Here is a 14,151-nt window from a genome sequence, read left to right as displayed (position 1 = left end):
GTGAGCAGCGAGTCCTTCTTCAAGCCCCCGGCTTTCACTGCCCACACCTGGTGCACCTTCACCAGATAGGGCGCCTCGTCTCCGGGCTCGGCAGCGCTGGGCGCGGGGCCCGCGGGCCAGGGGGTGACGGTCCCGTTGGCGGCGGGCAGCGCTCCCGGGCCCGCGGCTGACGGCTGGCGCTCGCCTCCCCACGCCCCTGCCTCGCCCGCCGCCGCCGCCGCCTTCCTGTCGAGTGCCCCCTGCTGCCGCCGCGGCGCGTGCACCTTTCCCTCGATCACCACCGCGGCGCGCTGAGCCAGCTCCTGCACCGAGCCCACGCTGGGCGGGGACGCGTAGCACACCGAGGCCCCCGCGGGAGCCGCCTCGTCGCCGGCGGCCGCCCCCGGCGCCAGGGCCGCGGTCCACAGCAGCAGCAGCAGCAGCGGCGGCGAGCGGGCGGCGTGGCCGCGGCGCGGGGCCCGGGGGCCGGTCCTCCCGGAGCGGCGCGGGGCGCGTCGCCATCTCATGGTGCGAGGTGCGTGCGGGCTCCTGGCTGTCGGTTCGGACTCTGCCTCGCTCTCTCGCGCTGCCTCCCTTTTCCTCTCCCCTCCTCCCCCCCGCACCCCTCCCCCTTACCCTCCTCCTAATTTATTTATTGGCGGGAGCTGTGGGAGAGTTGTTTACGGGAGGAGGAGGAGGAAGGGAGAGAAGAGGTGGGTGGAACCACAGAAAGGCCAAGCAGTAGAAGGGCAAAAAAAAAAAATGTTTTTTTAAGCAAAATAGAAAAAAAAAAGCCGCCGCCGCCGCGTTTGCTGAGAGTGACAGGTCCTCCCCGCGCCGCCGCCGCGCCCGAGCCCGGCTGTCGGGGCTGCCGTCACCGGAGGAGGACGTGGAGGTGGAGGAGCGGCTCGGCGGGGAACAGTCCTTTGTGTGAAGCGATGCTGCGGCGGCTGCCGAGGCTGCGAGCGGGCGGCGGGGCGAGCGCGCGAGGGAGAGAGCCCTGGAGGCGGAGTTGCGTGCCTGGAAATCGCTGGGCGGCCGCGGCGACAGCGCCCTGCGCCTCGCCGGCCTGTTTACCTGCGGGGCGCGCTCGGCCCGCGCCTCCCTTCCCCATGCTGATGCCCGAGCCCGGCCCGCGAGTCGGTCCTCCCGGGTCTTCCCCGGCCTGCGCGCCGCCTCCCTCTCCGTCGCCCCGACTGCTGCACTGGGAGGCCGGGCGGCGACCAGGCTGCAGTCCGAGGGGGCTGCGGAGATTTCCCGGGGGCTGAGAGGTGACGCTTCGGTGACCGGGGACCTGTTAGCCGGCGCAGGAAGGAAGGGGGCACGCGGGAGAGGCGGGGCCTCGTGGCAGAAAAGTTTTGGGTGAACTGGTTACCGGAGAGCCCAGAGGGAGCAACACGTTCGCAGGAGACAGGCTGCAATTAGAACAACTTTCTGTCTCGCTCGCTCCCCTGCTAACGTGCGCACACAGGGAGCTCTTCAGGTTTGCTGCCTCTTCCACGGCTCCCCTCGTGGGACGCTTCAGGCTCGATTACCCTTGCCTTTTCTGCTGTGAAAATTCCCCGTTCGCCGTGATTTTCTGACCTGTGGGGTACTGCTGATCTGAGCACTGCTTGAATAAAATAGTGGCTCACTAAGGCCATTTGGTATAAAGTTTCTGGCACTTCGTCAACTAGTCTGTTTTTTTAAAAAAAAATAACTGAATGAAACGAAGGACGCCTCCGTGCCTGCTGGTACAAAGGATCCCAGGCATGAGGGGCTGTAGGTTAAATATTGTTCCATCTGAATATCACACCCGCCCCACCCTAACTCATCCCATCCCCCTCCGAACCCTCCACCCGCTGTCCCGCCAAATTTAAGAAGCTACTTTTGAAACAATCCGTCATCACTCAGGGATGTTCTGTCCCAGCAAGTACCACTCAACAGAAAGAACACATTTTTAGCATTTAAAGGAAACTATTTCTCTTGTGCTTTTTATGGTGACAAATATATTCAATGACCTAATAAAATTGAGTCGAAGCTGTTTGTTATTCAATGGCCTACTAGATCCACGTTGTGAGAATTTAAGATTTTAAAAGCACTCTAGCTACATAATATCCTTTACTCTGGGATTCTGTGAAGTTGTCTCTAGCAGTTTCTTGGAAGTCAGTCACATAAACTTTAGACTTCTCTATATAAAAAGTAAAAGATTGTAAGCCACAAAGATCTTTTCTTTTTTCCCCCTTGGCATAATATAGTTGGCTAGAAAACAATGCCTTACTCTCTCAAAGTACATCTTGGACAGATGGGGTCCTGAAGCTCACTGTGTGTTTCAACATGTGGGCATTCCTATTTGTTAGGGCCTGATGGTGTGCTTCAAGAATTGTAATAGTGCAGGTCTGACTTCCAGTATATGTTCTCTTAAACGCTCATGCTCCTCCTGATTTACTGGAAGAAAGTCGTCAGACATCCAATCCTACTGGTGTCTTCACTTTTCTTTGACCTGACCTCACACATTTCTGACTCTCGACCTGTTTGGAGTTGCAACTCCAGCCTAGAACGCTTTCTCCCTTCCTCTCCACCTTTCAGACCTTGTATCAGCTATCTACTGCTGTATGACAAACCAGTCCAAAATTTGTTGGCCTAAAACAATATTGACTCACATAGCCCAGGATTCTGTGGATCGGTGATTTTGAGTGGGCTCACTGATGGTGCTGCTGGGCGCTGACTAGTCTCAGACGGCCTTAGCTGAGACAGATCATCTCCTAATGGATGTGGTCTCTTTCCTTTCAACAGGCTTAACCTGGGCTTGTTCATGGCGGCTGGACGGGTTCCAAGAGAGTGGCCGGAAGCATGCAAGGTGTCTTGAGGTCTAGGCTCAGAACTGGCACCTCACCACTGCCTCTGTTACAAGGCGAACTCCAATTACAGGAGTGCTCTCATTGTGAGGAGCTGAAAACTTGCATTGCCACGGGGCAGCGATCCAGGAAGAAGAACTGAGGCCATTTCTACAATCCACTACAGATAGTAAGCATCCTCTGAGGTCCACCTGCCCCCGTAGCCTTCTTTCTTAAACACTAGACACTCAGAGTGACCCCAGCATTTGCAGCCCCCCTGCATTTGCAATCTGTGTTGTGCCTCCTCATTTTTGATCATGTTATTTTATTGAGCCCAAGTGTTTCCGTTTGACTCCCATCTCTTCAACTAGTAAGCTTGTTAAAAAGCCGAGACGGTGTTTCCAGCATTCCCGTTTTAACCCAACTGGGGGGGATATAGTAAACACTCAGTAAATGTCAGCTGATTAATCAGGACTGATGTGGTAACGTGCTTCCCACACGTTACCCCAGTACTGCCCACCCTGTCACAGAGATGGAAGTCCAGGAAGTGACAATAACATTTAAAGCACTGGCTTACAGGCTCAGATACCCCTCTTAGTACTTCACCAAGCATTTTATCTATGATTAAACATAAGCTGCTTCATATGTTTTTTTAATGCCCTTTTTCTGTATTATGCCTTTACCTCACTCCCACATTCTCTTCTACTACCCTCTCAGCTGAGTAGCGTTAAGGGGTAACTCTTGTGAATATTTTCTGTGCATAGGTGAGAACCATTTGCACGTGTATTTCCTTTCTGTTTTTGTATTGGAGTCTTCCTGTTCAGGCGCTCCCAAACGTTAAAAGGATGTTGCCCTTTTGAATGAAAGGGGGAGGGCATTTCTAATATGATTAACATATGCTTGAAAAATGTATGAACAATTGTTCAGTGTGATTACATGCTCTTCAGAAAAGGGACAATTGGTCCACATCGTTTTAAAAAGACAAAAAGAAAAGGGCTCATTCTTGGAAACGTCCTAAAACCAGGGTACTTAAACCCTGCATCAGACTCACTTGTGCATCAAAATGCACCGATTGCCCCATCCCAAAGTTTCTGTTGCAGAAGGTCTGGGGGCAGGGCCTAAGAATATGCATTCCTAATAAGTTCCCAGGTGCTACTGATGCCACTGCTGGTGGAGAGACCACACTTTGAGAACCACTGCCAAAAACTTTAGATTTATTAACTCCAGGATACATGGCATAATGATACTATAAACATGTGTAAACATATTTAAGCATTGTATTCAAATATTCAGTGTCCCCTCCATCACAAATTTTCCCCATCCCAGTTTTGAAAAGGAAATATGGATTGCCTCCTTGGTTATTAGAGACTGGCCCTATTTACTTATGCTGACTAGTTAAGATGACCACCTATTGACAGTAAAGGTGAGTGTTTCCTTGAGGACTTAATTAGTCTCAGTGGTCATTTGGAACCAAAAGAAAAATGAGCGATCAGAGCGGTTGTCATCATGTTACCTGGGAATATTTTATGTGCTCAAGTGGGGAAAGAACAGACAGACAAAATTATGCAGGTAGATGTGAAATAGTATTTTTACTAGTTTAGAATATCTGAAGAGGAAGTCCAAAGTGCAGTGGCAACCTGAAGAGGTTTTCCCACCCCCAGCACTTTATACCTGATTAGATGCTTCTAAATGGTGACTCTTGAAGGGGCAACAGGAAGTCCACAGAGGCAGTGATACCTACTTTATCATCACTGACCAACAGCACGTAGAATGCACACCTTCAGCCATAAATCATGAAACAGCTGTTCTCCTGGTCGTGGTGTCCCGAATTTGCAGTCTCCCAAAGAATCCTCGCTTGCTTAGCCACCTGTCTTGGAGCAGATATAGGGTCCAGAAGGAAAAACGTAGGACTCTGACTGTTTAAAAGTGCTTTTCTGTAACAGGCTGTAAGATACTTATTTCAGACCTGGTCATAAAATTCAAACGGTGATTCTCTGGTGTGCACCTATCTTATATCACTATTTGTTTAGACTGTGATTCAGTTGAGTCAGTGAGTCAGCTGTGATTGCTGGTCTGGGCTGGCGATCCTATCTCTCCCATCATCTGTCCCATCTGTTTGTATGAGTTAATGTTTTCTGATGGGTTATTGGTGGTGGTGCTGGTAGTGTGTGTGTGTGCGCACGCGCGCACGAGAGAGAGAGAGAGAGAGAGAGAGTGTGTTTTCTGAAGGAGAAAGGAGGAACCTGGGGAAGAAACAGAGGAAAGAGGAGGATGGAAAACAGAGGGCACTATGGGATGTGTTCCCCAGGCCCCAGCTCAGAACAAAGGCTCATGCTTATAGGGACAGAACCACAAGTAAAAGCTGAAGTGGCCATTTTGATGAAGAATGTTATAACACTTAAAGGCACCACGCCACGCATGTTGCTTTAAAGCTCAGGTGAAAAAGTAAAAAGTCTATGTGAAGGGGAAGACCACTTTCCATTTCTGGGAGGAAGGACCACTGCAGATGTGTCCTGAAGGAACTAAGGGGGAACGAGACAGCAGTGGGGATGTCACTGCACTTGTAACGGAGCTGTGTTCTCCTGGCAGCACCTCTTAAGAAAGAAGACAGAAGAAGAATAGCAGCCCGAGTTCATGTGTGGCAGCCCCGTGGTGGAAATTCCCAGCCATTACATAGCACACTGGAGGGGGAACGTGGAGAGCAAGGTAGGGGCCTGTTATCACCATGTCAGCTAATGAACTAGAAATAAAGGTATCAGTGTTAATATGACTTCCCTGGTACCCTCCTTGGGGACGATGAGATGATGAATATTAATGTTATTATTAACATTATTATTGACTATATTATATAACACAATACTATGATATAAAGAAAGAATCATTATCATTTTGCAGATTATTGAAGGCAGTTGTTGAGATCAAATACTATTTTTATTTTATCACTTTTCATTGAGCAAAAGTTTCTTTCTTATGCTTTATTAGTACATAAACCATCCAATAGAAATAATGCTACTTAAGATAATGAATATATTATACATAAGTTATTCATTTCCCCTCAAAAATTGATTTGAAAATTTCACTGTGATATCATTACTGATATTTAGGAGTAATGCATATGAATTTTAGTTATCTCTAGGAACACTTTATGGGACTTATTGTTGCTATTTACAAATAGGCCAAACGTGAAGAAAGAAGAGGCTCTACTGGTAGGTTTTGCATCAGCTTTTACTATATCTACTCATGAAAGAGTGGTATAAATAAATATTTTATTATCCACCCCCTAACCTGGGGTGCCATGTTAGAACATTAGTTCTAACTTTCTCCATTAGTTGATGCTTTGACTCAGAGAGAAACACATCAAATGTTAGACCAGGAAAGAATCCTAGGTATCTAGTTTGAAGTTCTTAATTTTATAAATGATAAAGCGGTTCAGAAAAGCTGACTGCCTTTCCCAGGGTCATAAAGCTCTTTATTTTTAGTATGAGGTTTAGCACTCAGGCTCCAGCTCTCCCAATTCTGTGCCGTGCCCACAAGCCACAATAGTTTAACTAAAAACCCTGCCATAAGCCTCCCTAAAAAGCTGGCAGCCTTTCAAAAACCATTTCTGGAAGTGATAGGATACATAATCGTAGCACTTCAGAAACGCCAGGTTCTCAGCACCTACAGTGCTCAGTTCTCCATCACAAAGGTCTCCTCTTACAGAGGAAAGAGGTCTCAGCCCCTAAGCCAGCACTGAGCAATCTTCCTGCTGCTTCTCCTGACAACACCATTCCCAAAAAACAACAAGCAACAGCTTGCTATTTGTGGTCCCTCTTTCTTGAGTGTTGTTTTCATTTTTCCATAGTTAAGCTCTTCTCTGGCATAAGACATAGGCCCCAGTTGGGACATGAAAAAGTTAAAGACTTTTCCATCATCTTTTCCTGGAATACATCTGTGTTCAGAAAAAATCCAGAACTGGCCCCCATAGGAGGAGGGCAAAGAAAGACTGAAGAAACAGGCAGATCACTCCAGATTGGTGGGTGTCAGATTTAATAAACAAAGGAACTTATACACGAGGCTTGTCTTGGGCGCCGCAAAATAAGCCTAACTCTGCACCCGCCCGCCAGAATCTTAAGAGCTTATATAGAGGCTTTAGCAGCGTTCAGTCACGTGTACAGTCCAGGTAGGCTCACGTGACTCTCCCAAGGCTGTGACCCTGAACTGGGTCCAAGTGCAGAACTAGCAGGTGAAATGTGTGCATTTCAGGGACTAGAGCACGGAGCCTCCTACTGACCGGGTCCAGTTCACAGGACGCCCTGTGGTCACATCCTCTTGAGGACCTCCTCCAGCAATCAGAAGAGATTTGTTTCAGGGTTCAAAAACAACTCCACAATGACCCACCAACAAAATTCACTGCAAATATAGATAGATAGCAATATCTCCTAAGTCATAGAGTCTAAATGGAATTATGAAGCCTGCTCCAAAAATAAGAAATTCATTAAGCTATAAAGAAACTCATTAAGCTATATATTTTATTACAAAGGATATGTTCTCTGAGCAATAAGACCAAAGAAGATATTATAATGGGTATTACAAACAGCTAAATCTTTGGAATGAGACTAATGAGTCTTTCCATGACAAGTCCTAAAGATCTATCTACAATTTATGGGGGGATCTCCAGTGGCACTGGAACATGATTTTGAAGGCTTTTCCAATGTTTACAGGACATGTTCATCTTTCACCCTGTAATCTTATTTTTAAACTTAGTCATATTCTCATGAAACTCTATATTAGAGGAAATATCTAATATTGTGAGCAGGAATATGGCATTAGATGTAAACTCTAATGGATTTTAGAGTTCAAATTCCAGCTTCAACCCTACTAGCTATATACCCATAGGCAAGTGAATTAACCTCTTTGTGCCTCAAGTTTCATTACCGATAAATATAGCTAATACAGTAACTCCCTTTTAGGATGAAATACAGTTGATTAGATTAGCATGCATAAAGCATTTAGAAGAGTGCCCAGCACAGAGTCAGTGGCATATCAATTACTATGATTTTGTTCTTATTCTTGATCACAGTGACAACTGCCTTAGAATTATTTTTGTGTGTGTGCAGGACAAAGGCAACTAATAAATGTTTGAATGAATGAAGCAACAGATGAAGATAATATTAAGGGCTTGTTTTAAAAACCTGATTTTAATATTCATAATAAGTCATTCCCAATAGACTGAGCCCCAAACATTGATTCTTTGGGGAAAGAATCCACCGACTTCTGAACCTCATACTCTGGACCTAACATCCCCAAAAAGCCTCCTTAACAGTCAGCAAAAAAACCTTACTGCATAATCTATCCCCATGTAATCAGTTGAACAGTGTCAACTTGGTGGGAAATGGCTTTACTTTTTTCTCCAGTCACTGCTTTTAAATACGCTCAGTTGGATCTCCATCTCTTGGTCCTTGTTTCAGACAGATCCTGTAGCTTCCAGATTTTTACAAGTATGAAAAGAATGCAACCCCATTGCGTTAATGGTAACTGCCGTGCAGGGATTAAAGGGGTCTGGTCCAGTCTAAATCTAGTGCAATCTCATCTCCAATCCCAAGCCGCTCTCCAAATACCCCAAATCAGGCAGCCATGTGGGGAAGGAGACTGGCCTGTTCCCTCCCGTTTCCTCCCCATCCTCCCCCTTCTACTTCTGGCTTTTCCAGGGTCTGGGTTGAGGAAGATCAAGTTAAAGGAAAGGCATATTTTTGTTTGCTTAAATTACTCTGCATTTTAGTTCTTCCTTGGTTAATACTGGCTGGCCATCAGTGACCTCTTTTGGGCAGACATCCAAATAACTAGCACTTTTGTGAGGTTCACGGGAAGCTTCTTTAGGAGTTTTGCAGGTACTCAACACTGCACAGTTTCCAGACAAAGGTGATCCAGGTTTTGGCTTACCTCTTGAAATTCTCCCCATCCCTAATGGTATATCTCCTCCCATCCCAATCTAAGACTACAGTGTTCTCTTGCCACAGCAAGGTACCTTTGGGAGAGGTAATTTTAAGATAGCTCTGGGACTTCCCTGGTGGCCCAGTGGGTAAGACTCCGCGCTCCCAATGCAGGGAGCCCGCGTTCAATCCCTGGTTGGGGAAATAGATCCCGCGTGCATGCCGCAACTAAGAAGCCCGCATGCCACAACTAAAAAAAAAAAAAAAAAAAAAAATCCCGTGTGCTGCAGTTAAGACCTGGCGCAGCCAAAATAAATTACATAAATAAATAAATATTTTTTTAAAAGATAGTTTCTACCTTCCACAGCACTCTCAAGCCATAGGAAACTCAAACATCCTTTCCATGCCAAACGATGACAAGGTGGGCTACTACCCACTCATTTTGCTCTGTCATTATATGTGCTCCATCTGCTGTCCTACCTTCAAAATTCCCCAGGTAAGAAGTAGGCCCGTCTCCATACATCAAGGAGCACCTTGATCTCTCTCTCCCAGGGAAGGCATAAGGGCTTCCATGTTTCAACAAGTCTCTAGCGGAGGAGAGAGCTGCCAATTTCCTCATATTCTAGGGACCTGCAATATCACCTTGTAGCTTCCCTGCACCCTCTCAGTTGGTTTGAAAGAGGTGTTACCTTCTTTTACCTGAAGTGAGTGGGAAAATGCCACAGTCCTCCCCAGTTAAGCCAACCGCTCTCTACCTTTGTGTATTCCTTGCTTCCCTCCATGGGAATGAGGTAAGGAGTAAAAGGGTGATGATCCCAGGACAAGTCCGGTCACAGGTTAGTAAGTTCACAGAGTATCTCCTGGCTTATATTACCTTTGTGCCAGGCATGGAATTGGGGCAACATCCCAAAATCAGCAAGGAAAGTATCTGAAATGTTCTATAAAGGAAAAGTAAAAGGGAAGGAGGGCAATTCTTTTCCGAGGTCATTAATACAATATGAAAGATGGGCCAAAAACTCATAGGGTAAATAGGAATGAAAATGTCTGTGAACCCTACTTTTATCTACAGCAGAAGTCAGCCTACCAAGAACAAACATTTGGGAAAATACTAAAGCAGTAAGTTATTTTATCTTGGTATTAAAAATGCAGATGCAGTGAATAATTGATTAAAATTGCATTTGATAGACTGAGCATCCTTTACTATATTATGAGCATTCAGTTATGTGCACTGTTAGTTCTAGAATTTTAGAAAAGGGTCAACTCTTTAAATAGTTACTTTTCTCTTCATTAAGTTAAATTAATATACAATTCTTGGATTTCATCCTTTGCCCTCAAGGCAAAAGTTCTTCATTATTAAAGCATTTTAATTTAGAGTTTATATATTCACCACTTAAACTTTGCTGTTCTCTACTTAATTGTGAAATTTCAAAACATTCATTGATAAGAGTTTTTGTTAGGTTGACCAGATATCAGAATGATTTATAAGCAGCTTCTGATTTATACAAGCTTAGCATGTGATATATATATGGGGGAGAGACAGAAAGAGAGAGAGAGAGGTGCTCGGGGTGGGGAGAGAATTGTGAAGCCAAATGCCATATGACCAAAGAACTCTTCTTCCTTCTGGAAATTCTGTTCTCCCATCTCTTCAACCTCTTACTGCCTAGAAACGCTCCTAACTATATCTTTATTCTGTTTTCACCTAGGAACTATATCAATGAGATTCAGAACGGGTTCAAGATACCATCGTTTTTCTGTCAAGAGGCGTTAAGAGAGGTAAATTTCCACTGCTGTAATTTATTCTTCTGCAGTAGCGACACTCTCCTGCCCTTAAAGAGTATCTCTATCCCTGATCCCACCCACTCATCACTCCTTTTTAATTTCTGTTACAAAAATGTGGTCGTAAGTATTCCTGCAGCTCAATATGAATCATATTTGAATTTTTCCATGGAAACATTGGTTTAGTTCAGTGCTGTTGGGACACCCAGAGACTAATGAGTCATTGGAGGGTTGGCCTGTGGATCCCACCACCTGCAGTTGTTTCTATAGTAAATCGTGTCTGGAGTTCCAAACAATGGACGTGAAATGCTAAGTTAGAGATACCCTGTGTTCTTTACAAATAACAGAAAGATCAAAGAGGAAAAAGCTCCTTATAAAGTTCAGCCTTTTCAAATGAACCACATTGCCATCATGTGTCATATAGAAGTTATCTTCAGAATTCCCTATTTTATATAAAGCAGCAAACTTCCCCTTGAAATTAGTTCTTGGTCCAATGAAGAATAAGATCTTCCTTCATGTCTTCTCCATGATCTAATAAGTTAATCTGCTCTACACTCATCTGTTCTTAACATCTTTACTTTTTCCATCTCCCCTAACATTTTCTGTTATATTTCTGCCTCAAATTCTAAAGTTCTGGTAACAAGCTAGTTGATAGTAGAACCACCTTCCTACTGTCTTTATCCCACAACTTGACAAAATTTAGTTACCCTTAACCCTGCTACAGGCTAATGTTACCTGGATATTCTTTCTTTTCCACCATTCACCAGCAGGCTTCAGATGGAAGCCATGCTTAAAACTGCCCTAAGGTCTAGGAATCCAAGAGCAAAGAGCTTAGTTTCAGCATCCATGGTTTCATGACAATTTGGGGAGGAATGGTAGAGGTTCTTGAAGGTTTCACCAGAGTGAGTAGAAATTTCTTGAGGTTGGAAACTCTTGAACAGAAGACATTTTTTTTTACAAGTTTTGTTTATCAAAGTGATACATGCATATGGTCCAAGATGATACCACTTCTATAAGATTTGTTAAGTCTCAAAATATCCCTACTCCTCATTTCCCCATCCATAAAATGCTCACTTTCAACTCTTTTAGCTGACTCTTGTTTTTTACCCCAAGAACGTGCTTGAGCGGCTATTTCTAGATTTTTTTTTTTCACTTTTAGGCATTATCTATTAACTATGGAAGATAGGAATTTAGCTTTTTTTTCTCCTTCTAGCTCCCAAATAGCAGCACACTCTCCATGCCCCAGTAGTCTTAAAACAAAATTTTGATTAGATATTCAGTGATTATATTATCATACCTATGTATGTAATTCAGGACTAAGCCATGTAATAAGCTATGATTGAAATTCCTTCCCTGCTCAATATTTTACCTACCCTGAAGTAGGGTAGGTAAAATAATTATTTGGAGTTTTTCCCATTTGTTTAACTTTCTATGTACTTACCCCTAAGTCAACCTCAAATCCTTCCTTACCTGTCTAAACACCCTCTCATTGCATTTATTTACATTAGCTATTCTATCAGCTTCATCTTCTTAAAGAAATCTCTTCCTAAAATTCCAACCTGTTCTAACCTCTGCCAGCTACTCTTGTTGCCTGATAAAGAGTTTTGATCTGGAGATTTCCATTTACTATCAAATGAATGGAGCTTGCTCCTCTCCTGAGTTGAATCGCCTGTTTCTTAGATACAATGTCTCTCTTTTTCTTGGTCCACGCCTTTCTTTTAATGGAATACATCCTTCAGCAGCCTCCCAAGAAAGGGAGTAAATGTTTTAAGATGGCCCTTATACTTCACTGGCAATTAATCTGTCCTTACACTTCATTGGCAGTTTGGCCGAGTATAGGTTTCTAGGTTGGAAGTGATTTTCCCCTAGAATGTAGAAGTTACTGCTCCATTGTTCTTTGTCAGCATTCTTTTCCTGAAATCTGCGGCCATTCTAATTCCTGTTCCTTTTTATAAGATTGGTTCCCCGCCCGCACCCGCCAAAGGCTTGTGGGATCTTCTCTTTATCCCCAGTGTTCTGAAATATTATGATGGACCTCGGTGGGGATCAATTTTTAACAACTTTGCAGATTCCTCCCTCTGACCCCTTGATCCTATATGCCTGCTCCCTCTCCCCACAGACATGATCCTGTAGGTTTATTCCTTGGAGAGGGTAATATAGGGGGTCTCTGGATTGGGGGACATCTTGGTAATACCTAGTATATGCCTATTCATCTTTTAATCTCAGCTCAAGGGTCTTCCCCTTTGAGAGCATCCCTGGTTCAACCAGCCTGAGTCAGTCACTCCCTTTTTTGTGCCACTGCTGTGTCTCATATTTACCTCTATTATGGACCTTATAACACTATATTGCATTGTCTGTTTCATTTACAAAAATCAAAGTCAAAGATCATGTTTTATTTCACTATGAAATATTCTTCTGATCCACAAAAGAAAGTACATTGATTTCTTATATTATGCTAAGTGCTTTATATACTCCCATTAAATCCTTAAAATCCAATGAGAAATGCATCATAATTTCTGTTTTACAGCTGAGGAAACCAAACCTTAGAGAGGTTAAATTACTTCTACAGGACACGCAGAGAAGCAGCAGAGCTGGGATTCAACCCCAGGCCGACTTGTTTCCAAAGTTAGCAGCCTTTCTTCTTTGCTCTTAAATGAATCAGCGTGTCCATCCTCCTTGCAGGTTCCTCCCCGTACCTCCTGTAGTGGTTTCTAGGGCTGCTGTAACAAATTACAACACATTTGGCGGCTGAAAACAACAGAAATTCATTCTCTCATAGTTCTGGATGCTAGAAGTCTGAAATCGGTGTCCTGCCATAGGCTCTAGGGACAATCTATCCCTTGCTTCTTCCAGCTTCTGGTGGCTGGCTGTCAGCATTGCTCATGGCTGCACTGCTCCAATCTCTGCTCTACTTTCACATGGCCTTCTCTTCTCCATCAGTATCTCCCTTATGTATCTCGTATAAGGACACTTGTTGTTGGGTTTAGGACCCCTCCAGATAACCCAGGATGATCTCATCTCGAAATTCTTAATTACATCTGCAAAGACCCTTTTTCCAAATAAGGTCACATTCACAGGTTCTATTATTGGGGGAACCGCCATTCACAGGTTCTATTATTGGGGGCACCACCATTCAATCCACCATACCTCCATCCTCTCTTACCCCTTTGAAAAGAAACAGCATTGTTTGGAAGAAAGACCTTGGCTTTGAAACAGATGGACTTGCATTCTAATTCTAGCTCTGCCTCCTACTGGCTGTGTGATGTTTGATCAGTAACTGAAAACCATGAGCCTTTCCCTCTTCTTTAAAATGGAAATATTTGTTTCACAGACTGATTTGAGGATTAAATGAAGTAAATCACCTAACACACAGTGGACAGGAGTAACTGTTCATTCTCTCACTACCTTTATACATAACCCCTCTCAAAGGCCAAATCACAAACTGAGTGATACATACTAGATTTTATTTAAAAATCACTGAAAATAAGTTCAGTTTTTAAACACAGCCATCGTTTGAACTCTGCGCTTTTTGCTCTTAGCTAGTTTCCGTTTTCAATTTCCTTGGATCTGGTTCTGATCTTAATATAGGTAAAAGTTGCATGGCTACGCAGTCAAGATATGAGTTTTAAAAGATTTTTGCATTTTTCTCAAAACTAACAAATATTTAA

General features: G+C 44.1%; 1 long non-coding RNA gene across 1 annotated transcript; it reads left to right on the top strand.

Annotated features, from left to right (window-relative positions):
- Positions 1–2,829: 2,829 nt before the first annotated feature.
- Positions 2,830–5,990, top strand: LOC118887753. The gene is made up of 3 exons (XR_005018146.1): positions 2,830–2,985; positions 5,385–5,501; positions 5,932–5,990. It is a non-coding gene; the product is annotated as an uncharacterized LOC118887753 (long non-coding RNA).
- The last annotated feature ends 8,161 nt before the right edge of the window (positions 5,991–14,151 follow it).

Source organism: Balaenoptera musculus, chromosome 21 (assembly GCF_009873245.2).
Source record: "Balaenoptera musculus isolate JJ_BM4_2016_0621 chromosome 21, mBalMus1.pri.v3, whole genome shotgun sequence".
Lineage (NCBI taxonomy): Eukaryota > Metazoa > Chordata > Mammalia > Artiodactyla > Balaenopteridae > Balaenoptera > Balaenoptera musculus.
Note: the sequence above shows the minus strand (reverse complement) of the source record. Positions and strands in the feature narration are given on the sequence as shown.